Genomic DNA, 13,397 nt, shown 5'->3' with positions numbered 1-13,397 from the left:
AGTAGGAGGACAGAAAGAAAGAATCCCCTGTTATCTCTCATTTTTGTTATCTCTCATTTATCGTGTACAAACAACAGCTGGCATGGAAGAAAAATCCCACTCAAACCACAATAAAAGAGCTTCTGCAAAGTTGCTTCTCCCAGTCTGCCCAAGTAGAGATCCTCCTCCTTCTCTTCATTATTATTGTTTAAACAAAACCATAAATAAACCATTAAATAAACCATTAAAAAAAACCCCATTAATCTCAACACATTGCAATCCAAACATTTAGATTAAGTTTCAGGTGCTATAGGTCAACTCCTTCACTTCCCTGGTCAGGGTGGATGGGGGAAAAAAAATAAACTTTCATTGTGATTTCCCTCTGTGTCTGCTGCTGACTTTCTCTATTTGGTGAGAATTTGGCCTTGTGAAAGGGAAACCATATATTCCAATTCACCATCATTGGCCAATAGATATCTCGGTTACTACTCACTGTCCCTGAGAAAATCACTGCCTTGATTTCATTCCTATTATGTCTTGTTTGCCCTGATGTCAGGATGAGTTATGGCTTACAGCCATAACTCTGGAACTTAAATCTTTGAACAGAGAGCGAATTCAGCTGGTTTTATGCACCGATGCATAAGGAGTAGGGTAACATAGTACGCATAGGATTTGTTTTTTCCTTTGTGGAATGTTACTTCTGTGCATTATGGACAACAATGCATTTTAGGAAAAAGATGGTGTCCACCACTCCCCCAACAGATATAAGAAGATGGAGTACATCAAGATGAATCTCTGAAGGCAGAGTCATCAATGCCCTTGTTCTGTTTTAAGAAATGTGTGGAGATTCTCTGTCATCCAGGTCATAGTTGTCTCAAAGGGGAAGAAGGAGACTAGAAGGAGAAGGAGAATAGAAGGAGAAGGAGAATAGAAGGAGAATGAGAATAGAATAGAATAGAATAGAATAGAATAGAATAGAATAGAATAGAATAGAAGAGTTGGAAAGGAATTTGGAGGAGGAGGAGGTGGAGGAGGAGGAGGAGGAGGAGAAGAAGAAGAAGAAGAAGAAGAAGAAGAAGAAGAAGAAGAAGAAGAAGAAGAAGAAGAAGAAGAAGAAGAAGAAGAAGAAGAAGAAGAAGAAGAAGAAGAAGAAAGAGAGAGAGAGAGAGAGAAAAAGAAAGAAAGAAAGAAAGAAAGAAAGAAAGAAAGAAAGAAAGAAAGAAAGAAAGAAAGAAAGAAAGAAAGAAAGAAAATTCTCTTTTCAACCAAGAAAAGAGTGGGAGGGAGGGAGATAGCAGGACTGACAGTACCTCTTCTTCCATCCCCGCCATCTGAACCAATATGTAAATGAAGACTTACTAATCATCCAGGCCAAAATTATCTAAAAAGGTATAATAATTGCAGCTGGATGAAAGTTTGTTAATCTGAGATGTTTCATTAGTTATCCAAGTATTGAATCAGTCAAAAAAAAAAAAAAATAGTTAGGCAGATAGTCAGAGAGCCATTGGAATATACTAACTCTTGCCTACAGGGGTTGAAGTTACTTGGATGAATAACGAAATGTCTCAGATGAACAAACGTTGACCCAGTTGCTATGATTTAACCTTTTTAGATACTTTTGGCCTGGGTGATTATTGAGTCTTTGTTTACATAGTGCAATACATTTGGGGGAGAAATCCCTGCAATTGATGTAGCAAGGGTTAGTTACATTGCAATGACTCTCTGACTCTCTAACTAATTTTTTTTTTACTTTGAAAGATGAAGTTATTTGGATGAGTAATGAAATGCCTCAGATTAACAAACTTTGGTCCAGTTGCCATGATTTAACCTTTTTAGATACATCACAACTGACAAAACTTCTTGGATGAGAAGTTAAATATTTTTTCCACTTCTTCTTCAAGATAAAAAACAAATAGTCCAATTGCCTTTTGAAGAAGAAAAAAGCACCTTTGGAGACATGTTTTAAGAAATGTTCTAATGGAAGAACTAGGAAATAGAAACTTCTCATGAGAGTTGAGAACTTCTCATGCTAGAATCTTACTATTGCAACCGTGCCTACATCTTCCCAGGATCATAAATCTTGTCCATTTCTCTTACCTCTTGCTTACCCAAGTGCCAAATGAGTTTATTTTATTAATTTATGAAATGTTTATGCCACCCATCTTCTCTGTAAGGTGACACAATAATCCAAACTTAAAGCAAGCCAATGCTTTCTTTTGCCAACTATCCACTGTAAGCATTCTTCCTTTATATCTCTAATTTTAAATTCCGATCTGAGATTCATATTTTCCTTTTGAAATTGGGTAATCTTTACCACATTTCCTCTGACATCAAATGGCCTATTTTCAGACAGTTGCGTCTTCCTGGGCACAAACCATGGAAAGCCATTTTATTATTAGCTATCTTCCAGGAGGTCTTTATTGTCTTGAAAATTAAAGCTTTCGGAGCCTCTTCCTCTGTGAGAGACATCAAAGGAAGATAACCGTGCTTGCTAGTAATTATGGTAGCTTAATTTCCATAGTCTCCACTTGTTTACAAGGCTGGTTTTCTTTTCTTCTAGATGGATATAATTTTCAATGGTGGCTTCAGACATGATGGCGGTGGCCAAGTTTTTTAATACCCAGCATAAGCTAAACATTCTGAGTATGGCAGTTTCCATTCATTTGAAGGGTACCAGATTTGGGGGAAGGCTTCTGCATATATAAATATGGATGTTCCTGCTGGCCAGATGATAGGGCCACCACCTTCATCATGGTGGACAGAGGTGGTATCTCAGCTGTCCCCTGACTTGTTCTGCTTAAAGCAGTCCAGAGAATTTTGTTACAAAAAGGCAAGTACACTATTGATTTGTTTTAAAGACTCAGCCACCTCATTTTGCAACCTCCTGTTTAACAATGGTGGTTCAGGTCAGCTCTGTGATCGCAGCGGCATTCTCGACTACCTTCATGTATAGAAGTCATACTTGAAAGCGTTCTGTGGAGAGGTGGTATTCAGCAGGTTCTGACCAGTTCTGGAGAACTGGTAGTGGAAATTTTGAGTAGTTTGGAGAACCAGCAAATACCATCTCAGACTAGAGATTTTATAATATCATTCCCCTGCCACACCCACCAAGCCACGCCCAAAGAACCAGTAGTAAAAAAAAATTGAACCCCACCACTATTTCTGTGCAATCATGGACCTCTGCAACATTTTTCACAGGTGTGACATTCTACTGTACCTGGGCATCCTTGCAGTCCAATCTCTTCTTGATAGCCTCCAGTGATGAAGCTCCCATGACTTCTGAAGACAACTTCTGTTCCATTGGTTGATTATTCTCATGGTCAGAAAATTTCTCCTTTCCAGGTTGAATCTCTCCTTGATTAGTTTCCATCCATTATTCCTTATCTGGCCTTCAGGTGCTTTGGAGAATAGCTTGATTCCTTCTTCTTTGGGGCATGGATGTTTATGTGTATATACACGTGTGTGTTTGTGGGTTTTACATATATACAATATTCATGAACAACCTTGGCCTGAAATTAAAGTAGAGCCGATAAAACATTAATGAAGATCTAAAATAATTGATTGTATATTCATTTTAAAGTGGACACATTATGAGGAAGTTTGCACACATTTGCAGCATGCAATATTTTATTTATTTATTTATTTTTATTTGTCAATTGTTTACAAGTTAATAGGTATAAGTAAAAACATAGTTATGAATACATGGATACATAAAAGAAAAAATACATAAAAGAAACAATAGGACAGGGACGGTAGGCCCATTGGTGCAATTATGCACGCCCCCTACAGACCTCTTAGGAAAGGAGTGAGGTCAGCATTAGACAGTCTAAGGTTAAAGTTTTTGGGGTTTGGGAAAAAAAAACACAGTCAGGTAGAGTATTTGACCACTCTGTTGCTGAAGTTGTATTTCCTGCAATCAAGTTCGGAGCAATTAACCCTGAGTTGTTTGCTCTTGTGTTGTTATGGTTGAAGCTGAAGTATTCATTGACAGGTAGGACATTGCAAAGTATGATTTTATATACTATACTTAGATCAGACCGAAGGGGGCATAGTTCTAGGTTTTTTAGGTCTAGAATTTCGAGTCTAGTGGCATAAGGTATTCTGCAACAATTAGAGGAGTGGAGAACTCTTCTTGTGAAATATTTCTGGACTTTCTCAACTGTGTTAATATCAGATAAATAATGTGGGTTCCAGACTGATGATCTGTATTCGAGTATTGGTCTAGCAAAAGTTATTAGTGTAATATTACCAGAGAAAAAGCTATGTAAGATTAGGTTAACAACTCTTAATGCCTTTTTGGCTATGTAGTTACAGTGGGCTCTAGCACTTAGATCATTAGATCCAAGATCCTTGACAGAGTTTGGATCATCAACAAGGTCTTGACTATTCAGCCTGTATTTTATTTTCTGATTTTTTTCTGCCAATATGTAAGACAGCATTTATCTGTTGAGATTTGAAGTTGCCATTTGTTTGATCATTCTGATACATAGTCGAGGTCTTTTTGAAGGGTAGCAGTATTGTCTGTGGTGTTGAATACCTTTACATCATCAGCTAAGAGAACGCAGTTGCTCTTAATATGATCACAGAGGTCATTTATCTAGAGTATGAGGAGAGTTGGTCCTAGAACACTGCCTTGGGGGACACCACTGTTGACAGGTACAGAATTTGATAGGATGCTCCCAATTTTGACCATTTGTTGTCTGTTTGACAGGAATGCTTCTATCCAGGTATGCAGGTGTCCAGAGATACCATAAGATTTTAGTTTTAGGAGTAGTTTGTCATATGCCACTGAATCAAAGGCTTTACAGAAGTCTATGTAGATTGCGTCTATTGTTTTGCCCTGATCAAGTTGTGTAGTCCATATGTTTTTGCAGTGTAAGAGTTGCAGATTACAGGATAGTTTTTTTCTGAAACCAAATTGTTTATTAGAGAGTAGGTTGTTTGTTTCTAAGTGGAGGATGATGGATTGGTTAATAATTGATTCCATGATTTTACAGGTGACGCAGCATAAAGAGATTAGTCTGTAATTTTCAACTAGGCTGGGGTCTCCCTTTTTGAAGATGGGGATGACCGTGGCTTGTGACCATAGTTTTGGCAAAGAACTGGTCCTGAAAGATTTTTCACAGATTATGTTTAGAGGTTCGGCTATGGCAATGGGTAGCTGTTTTAAGAAGTAAGCACATATTCCGTCTGGTCCAATAGATAGAGATGGTTTTAGATTGCATAGTACTTTTTCAACATTGTCTTCTGTAAAATCGATATGTATTAGATCATTGTAGTTGTCTGTGGTTCGACTAGGAAATACTGGGCATGATCCATTGCTGTTTACAAATACTGAGCCAAAGAATGTGTTACAGAGGTTGGCATTAATAGTGTCATCATTATATATCTTACTATCTTGTGGTTCTGAAGTTTCAAGATACTGAAACAGCAAAATACCTTCAGTAAAACTTATAAGTTTGCATGTGTTCAGATTTACTGAGTTCCCCAATGCCTCACATCTGAATAAGCAGCTCTATGGGCTGAGATGCTGGCACTTGGTTGAGCTATAGATTAACCGTCCATAATTTAATTTAAAGACTTTTATTTTCTCCCAGTTTATATGGAATGATTCAGACACCTCATCAAGTTTTCTGACCATCTCTTTAATGCTTTGTAAACATACAAATCTTCCTGTTCTAAGGAAGCTTTCTATATGCTTCTCATTCATATTTTAACTTCACCTCAGAAATGCTGGCTGCATAGAAATTAAGTCAGCTCCTCCCCCCCAAAAAACCTTGAATAGATTTCCGTGGGATAAAGTCCAGTTGTCTGAACCAATTTAGCTCTCTTATTTTAATCTCTGAAGCTGCAGAGTTTCGTACGGGATGTAATCCTGACGTTACTACGAACGTCGTACACAGTAGGACCCTGGGAGTAATTTTTATAAAGCTCCCTTTTGCTATATTTACTGTATTCAAATCCAGAACTATTTTTCCCCCCTCTGCTCTTTCAGAAACAAGAAACAAAAGCTTCACTGTAGAAAAACGCATTGAAAGCAAAGCAGGAGCTGTGAAAAACGAGAGCTCTCTCCCCCCGCCCCCGGTGATTAATACACCTTTATGCCAAAATTGAAACTTCTTAACTGAGCGCATTTAATACAAAGTAAATGAATTCTGCCTTTTGGATTTGATCTGCTGGCTTAGCTCTATAGATAAAGGTCTAACACTGAGTCGCTTTCATTCTTAACAAAGGATGTTTTCATAAAAAGGTCAGAGCCCAGGTCTTTTATATTGTGATAGCAGGAACAGGAAATGGCATATTAATGGCAATTCATGCCAGGGTGGTCTATTGAATATGGCAAAACCAGTCTTTGCCCCTTCACAAAAAAAAAAAAAAAAGATTTTTTGGGGGGGTGTTAGGGGGTATCATGTAAGCTCCAAGAGTTTCTATTTCTTTGCATCAGCCTATATTTCTTCTTGTATTGAGTGTAGATAGATAAAGAACATGATGTGTTATCCTGTAGTTACTGAATTTCACTGAGGTTTCTGGATGTGGTGGTGGTGGGGAGGATGGATGGTTGGGAACTGCCTGGAGAAAAAAAAAGCCCCTTTTTAATGAGTTAGAAATACAGGCTTCTATCCCAAAAGAGAGCATAAGCTAAGAGAGATGTAGGATCCCAAAGATCTCAGCTCATGTTGCATGTCACGGATGAAGGCAAATAGACCTGTCCCAGGATAATGTTGCAGGAACAGTCACTGAGAGCAGAGGTTTATGTTCTGAGCTTTCAGACATGTGCTGGAGCCCATTCCCAGGGAAATTCTCTCTCACCAGAAAGTTGCATGTATTCAAGAGAGCTGCAAGCATTCAAAGTTTCTTCTGTAAAGAAAAAATTTGCTTTAGTTTGCATCTCGCGCTATGTGTGAATCATCTCGATTTGAATTGATTGGGACTTTTAAATAGAATTGGAAACAATACACTGAACTCATGATTTGAACTAGCTCAGACCTAATTCACAAAGAGTTAGTTTCTATCATTGGATAAAACAATTAACCTATCTTGTTCAATCCCATGCTTAGACCTTCTTTCCTTTTAATGAGATATTCGTATCTTTGTTCTGTCTCTAAGTAAGCTCTGTTTTATCCATTTTTTCGTAAAAAACCCTTCCCATTTAAAAAATAATATTTTTTTAATTGTATCGAGTATGTGCATTGCTTCACTGCTTAAGCATTCATCAGTTTTATTTCAAAATTATGACAAACTTTTAAATAAAGTATTGAAGTGTTAAGAGGCAGAAACCTTTATCACATGTCTGTCTAGTTATCAATGATTAAACCACACATTTTCCTTTCACATTTCCTATCTATTCTTCAACCCCTTTAATTCACAGCTTTATTTTTGGTGTCTGATCATGTTCAGATACCATAGAAGAATGTTATTTAAAAAAAAAAATCCCAACAAACCAAAGCGTAACATAATTATTTGTGACATTTAGTGTTAAGCATTAGTTACAACCTAGAAGGGAAAGACGTGTTACAACACTGGAGTCATTACCATGAATAGCTCACAACCTATATTGTATGCTTGGATTTGAAAGTTCACAAAGTTTTGTTTGTTTGTTTTCTTCTGACCTAGTTATGGTGGTCAGTGCTTCATCACAAAGCAGAATTGCTGGTTGTTGTTTTTTAAATGTGTATGACTTCTTCTACCTGTCTGGATCAGGACTGTTATAATTTGTGTACCTGTTCATGACAGGCTTGCTTGGTTGTATTGTTTCATCTTAGACTGTTGATGCTTATTATGTTCTCTCTTTACAGACCCCTCATAACCTGGACATAAACTGTTTCAACTCTTACCCTTAAAATGATGCTTATGTCTAGTTGTTCTGCACACCAGAACAACTAGAAACAAGGACAGTTTTTTCCTGAAAACCATCACTCTGCTAAACAAATAATTCCATCAGCACCATCCAATTATTTACAAAGTCTGCACTACTATTACTATTAATCTTCTCATCACTCCTTATCACCCATCCCCTCCCAATTGTGACTGTAGGACTGTAACTTTGTCACTTGTATACTTATGATTTATATTGACTGTTTCCTAGTATGATTTGATGGCTTATTGTACCCTATGATTATCATTAAGTGTTGTACCTGATGATTCTTGACTCTTGAAAAATGTATCTTTTATCTACAGTGAGAGCATTTGCACCAAGACAAATTCCTTGTGTGTCCAATCATACTTGGCCAATAAAGAATTCTATTCTATTCTATTCTATTCTATTCTATTCTATTCTATTCTATTCTATTCTATTCTATTCTATTCTATTCTATTCTATTCTATTCTTCCTTATATGTGCATTGATGGCTGGGTTTCTGATAAAGAAGGAAGCGCTTTGGGCTCTTGGTGTGCCAGTAAGTAATCATGTTAATCCATGTTTAACCTTATCTAGTGGCTTCACAGTCTTTCTGCGGTGTGCATATTTGTGTTCATGTTCAATTTAGGGACTAAACATTCCCATTCTGTTCTCTTCAGATGTTAGACCTTTGCGATGGCCCATGACATAGTCCTGTAAGATTGTAGACAGCTAGCTCAAAAGTAGAGATGTTAAATTGCTATTTATCTGAAAACAGAAAAACTAAAAACTATCATTGTTCTTATATAAGTAATTCTGCTATATGATCCAACTTCTTCATTCCTTCTAATGAGCTTTGAGTTCACTACTATAGATGTAACTGAGCCAGCCTTAGATTCCCTTGGGAGATAATTTGTAACGTCTACTCACCTCCCTTTCCTTCCCATTAAGAATCTGCACTAACACCTTGAGTTGTGAAAGGTAATCCAAAAAAAGAATAAATATTATTAAACATTGTGTGGAAGAAATCATGTGCTAGGCAGAGGCAAAAAATATTACTGCTTTTGCATATTTAAAATAAGCAGCATGCAATCAATATGTTCATGTGTAATAAAAAAATGGGAGCAAATTCTACATTATATATATTACGTGCATTAGAGATGGTTAATAGAAATGTATGAATTCAAATTATGAATGATAAATGGCTACAGTTTTTAAAAGTGTTTTTCTAAATAAAACTACCCCACAAAATATTGCTTTAGTTATTTGTGAATCACCCAGAGCTGTATGTTTAAGATGGGCAGTTGAAACAACAAATGAAAATGAACCTGGGAAATTCATGGCAATTCTTCTGAAGACTGTCAAGCTTCAGCCAAGACTTTCATAGTTAGATGAAGGCTACCCTAAAACCTAGGGACACAGTGACTCAGTGGATAAGATGCTAAGCTTGTCGATTAGAAAGGTTGGCAGTTTGGCGGTTTGAATCCCTAGCACCAAATAACGGAGTGAGCTCCCGTTACTTGTCCCAGCTTCTGCCAACCTAGCAATTTGAAAGCATGTAGAAATGCAAATAGAAAAATAGGGACCACTTTGGTGGGAAGGTAACAACGTTCCGTGTGCCTTCAGTATTTAGTCATGCCGGCCATATGACCATAGAGACACCTTTGGACTTTGGCTTTGTAATGGAGATGAACACTGCCCCCTAGAGCCAGAAACGACTAGCATGTATGTACAAGGGGAACCTTTGCCCTAAAACCCATCTTATTGGAAAAAATAAACTGGTTTTTAAATGGCTATCTTCTGAATGTTGGGTCAAGGGGTTGTATCATGGGGGTCAACACGCTTAGGGGTGGTCCCATATATAGTCATAGTCAAAGGATGACTCTTGAAGAAAGATAGTTTCAAGATAAAGTAGAGCAGTTCAGATGGATAGACCAGGAAAAAGAGCAACTGCTAAAATCCATGTCTACCTTCAGCCCCTACTGGAGCGGCTGCCATTGCTGGAACTGTCCGTGGTACTGCAAAGCATTTACCATGTTTTATTACCTTGCGGCCAAGTTCTAAAGATGAATTGGAACCTTCCCCATTCAATTCTTGATGAGGCTAAAGCAGGGATGTCCAACCTTGGCAACTTTAAGATATGCTGGCTAGGGAATTCTCTCCACAGGCATTAAAGTTGCCAAAGTTGGACACACCTGGACTAAAGCATCATTAGTTTGGAAGCCATTTTTGTGCTTTTGTCAAAACCTTCAAATAAGCATCATGGATCCTGACCATGCCACAACATTTTATTTCATATGATCCTTTGCTGAGTCAGTTCAGATACAAATCCTTCAGCTATAAAATTTGACCCCTTTACACCGCTAAGAAGACTAAGGCCGACGATAGCTTTGAAGAAGAAAAGACCTTACTGACAGTCACAAAATATGGTTTTATTATAATTGTCTTTCCTACCTTTGTTTTCCCCACTTTTCCCCCCTTCTCTTCCCTTTCCCTCTTTCCTCTCTCAAACTTTCCTTTCTTTCCCTCTTGGCTTACGCCAAGACTGGTGCGTCTCTTTGTTGTATATAATTTATAGCTGTGTTGTTGTCTTTTTTAAAAAAAGTAAAATTAATAAAGTTTATTTAAAAAAAAAAAAAATTGACCCCTTTCAAGTCAAATGCCAGTTATTCCAGCTGGGTTCTACTTATAATGGAGTATTATACTTTATACTATTTTATTATGTGGCATTATACTTTATACTATAGTATTATACAGCCTCCTTCCACTAATCCCACTACTGCATTCCTCCCCTACTATTCAAAGGTAGGCTTCTCTGAAATAAAATAAAACCATCCCTATAGGGACTAATAAATAGAATTACGGATGCCAGAATTCTCCCCTTAAGTGAAGATCATGTTTAGAGTAGCATTTCACAAGACCATTTTATTAAAGAAGGTAGGTTGGGAAAAGACAGGAGAAAGATACAATAGGATGAGAGAGCATCCTTCAAAACTTCAAACATTTGACACAAAAGCTGAAAAGTCTAAATGAGTTTTTGGAGTGAATCCATAGGGGCTCTACTAGCTCAACTGCACAATGTCTAATCTATCTTAAAATATCCAATGCTTTTTTTTTTAAAAAAAAGGTAAAATAACAATAGTCAGTTTATGATCAACAGTTATTTTATTTTCAGTTGACAAAAATAGAATACAGCAGATGTTTGTCATTGCTAAGGAATAATTTCTTCTGTTAAGATTTCACATTATCTTGTTTTAGAACTGTTGGCTCATTATGATTCTGTGATGACTATTAATATATTTCATATTGCACTTGGCGAACTGGCTCGCATTTTTTGACGCCTCTGTGACATGTTAATGAGAAGGAGGAGGAGGAGGAGAAGGAGCAGCCCAAAAAAACTTTTTCCTTCTGAAGATTTAAGGATGCTCAAATCTGTATTATATTGGGTGTAAAATGGAGTCACGTTGGATAATTGTTTGTTGCTAGACTCTGACTAACATCCTGGTATTGGTTTTTAATGCCTGAAAATGCTTACAATTTGTTACTCTAAGGCAGGACTCTTGATCTTTTCTTGTCTGTCTTAACCTTAATTGACTTTGAGAATCTTGTGAACCTCGCAGACTCCTTCTGAGAAAAATACATTTAAGTGCATAAAATAAAATACATAGATATAGGCTACATTATAAAAAAACCAGTTATGAACAAACATAATTATTAAAATGTTAACAATAATAAATATGCAATGTGAATGGATGGATGGCTAGATAGATAGATAGTAGATAGATGATAGAAGATAGATAGTACCTAGATAGATAGTAGATAGATGATAGATGATAGACATGCAGACAGATAGATAGATAGATAGATAGATAGATAGATAGATAGATAGATAGATAGATAGATAGATAGATAGATAGATAGATAGATAGACAGACAGTCAGACAGATAGATTTTTTGAAGGGAATTGTTGGTTTTTGATAATCCTCTTCCCTACATGCCCCCACATTTACTATTGGTATGCTAATAGTAAGTAGACTTCAGCAAGACAACAGGCTCCCACCAGCTTGAGGGTGAACTAAGAAACAAAAACATTGACTAATTCATATTGGAACACAGTGTTCCACTATCCTAAAGGTTATTCTGGCTAGTAAATCAGCAAAACAGTAAGTTCTTGGGTTTTGTTTTGTTTTTATTTTATTATTGGCCTCTGGAATATATAGCTTAAGTAACTTGCTTGAATGACTTGGGTTGAAGATAGTCTGGGTTTGCATACCCTGTGGCCTGACATTCTCTTTCCCTCTTCCAGATGCACAGAAACCAAGTACAGGTAGACTCTGACCTACAACCACAAGTGAGCCCAACATTTCCATTGCTACATGAGACATTTGTTCAGTGAATTTCACCCCGTTTTATGATGTTTCTTGCCACTGTTGTTAACTGAATCACTGCCTTTGTCAAATTACTAACATGGTCATCGAATGAATCTGCACCCCCCCCCCTTGACTTTGCTCATCAGAAAGTCACAAAAGGGAATCACATGACCCCGGGACACGGCAACCATCATAAGTACATGCCAGTTGCCAAGTGTCTGAATTTGGATGGCGTGACCATGGGGAAGCTGCAAAGTGTGAAAAGTGTGAAAACTGGCCATGAGTCACTTTTCCAAGTGCTGTTGCAGCTTTGAACAGTCGCTAAACAAACTGTTGAAAGTCAAGGACTGCCATTCCAGTTCTCAAGATCCTTCGCTTGAGGACAGCATCATTTTCCCAGGGTTGCCTAGTTGTTGTTGTTTCTTCTTCTTCTTCTTCTTCTTCTTCTTCTTCTTCTTCTTCTTCTTCTTCTTCTTCTTCTTCTTCTTCTTCTTCTTCTTCTTCTTCTTCTTCTTCTTCTTCTTCTTCTTCTTCTTCTTCTTCTTCTTCCTTCTCCTCCTCCTCCTCCTCCTCCTCCTCCTCCTCCTCCTCCTCCTCATTATTATTATTATTATTATTATTATTATTATTATTATTATTATTATTATTATTATTATTATTATTATTATATCTTTAGTGAAATTCACAGCCTTTGGGGCTGGTTGGTAGCTTATTATTCTTATTATCCCTGCTCCTCCACTTGTGAAATATTGCAGTAAATTTACGTTGCAGGGACTCCTTCTGCAGAGAGTTAAAAGATAGGTTGTAATCAAAAATCAATGATTTGAATTGAGCTTCTTTCGTTCTATGATGCAGTTATGTCATTTGATAGCATCAATCCTGATCGCTTTAATGTAATCCATTGTTGTTTCAGCATGCAGAGGTTAACAGGGAGTGCAATGCCTCACTTCCCAGCAATTACCTCTGATTACAGGGAGAACATTTTCATGCCGTGACTCTTGCTTGCTTCTATAAATAATATTTGGAGACCACAGAGGTGGCAGTCAATAGCATGCCATGTTCTCATCCTGGCTTCGTTGCTGGATCAATATTTGTCCTTCAGAAGTATGAGAATGCCCTCCCTTCATATGCAAACATTACCCTAATGAAACGGCCTCTTTATGTTGTAATAATAATAATAATAATAATAATAATAATAATAATAATAATAA

The sequence above is a fragment of the Pseudonaja textilis genome, chromosome 11 (assembly GCF_049901715.1).
Source record: "Pseudonaja textilis isolate UNSWEBS1 chromosome 11, rPseTex1.2, whole genome shotgun sequence".
NCBI lineage: Eukaryota > Metazoa > Chordata > Lepidosauria > Squamata > Elapidae > Pseudonaja > Pseudonaja textilis.
Note: the sequence above shows the minus strand (reverse complement) of the source record.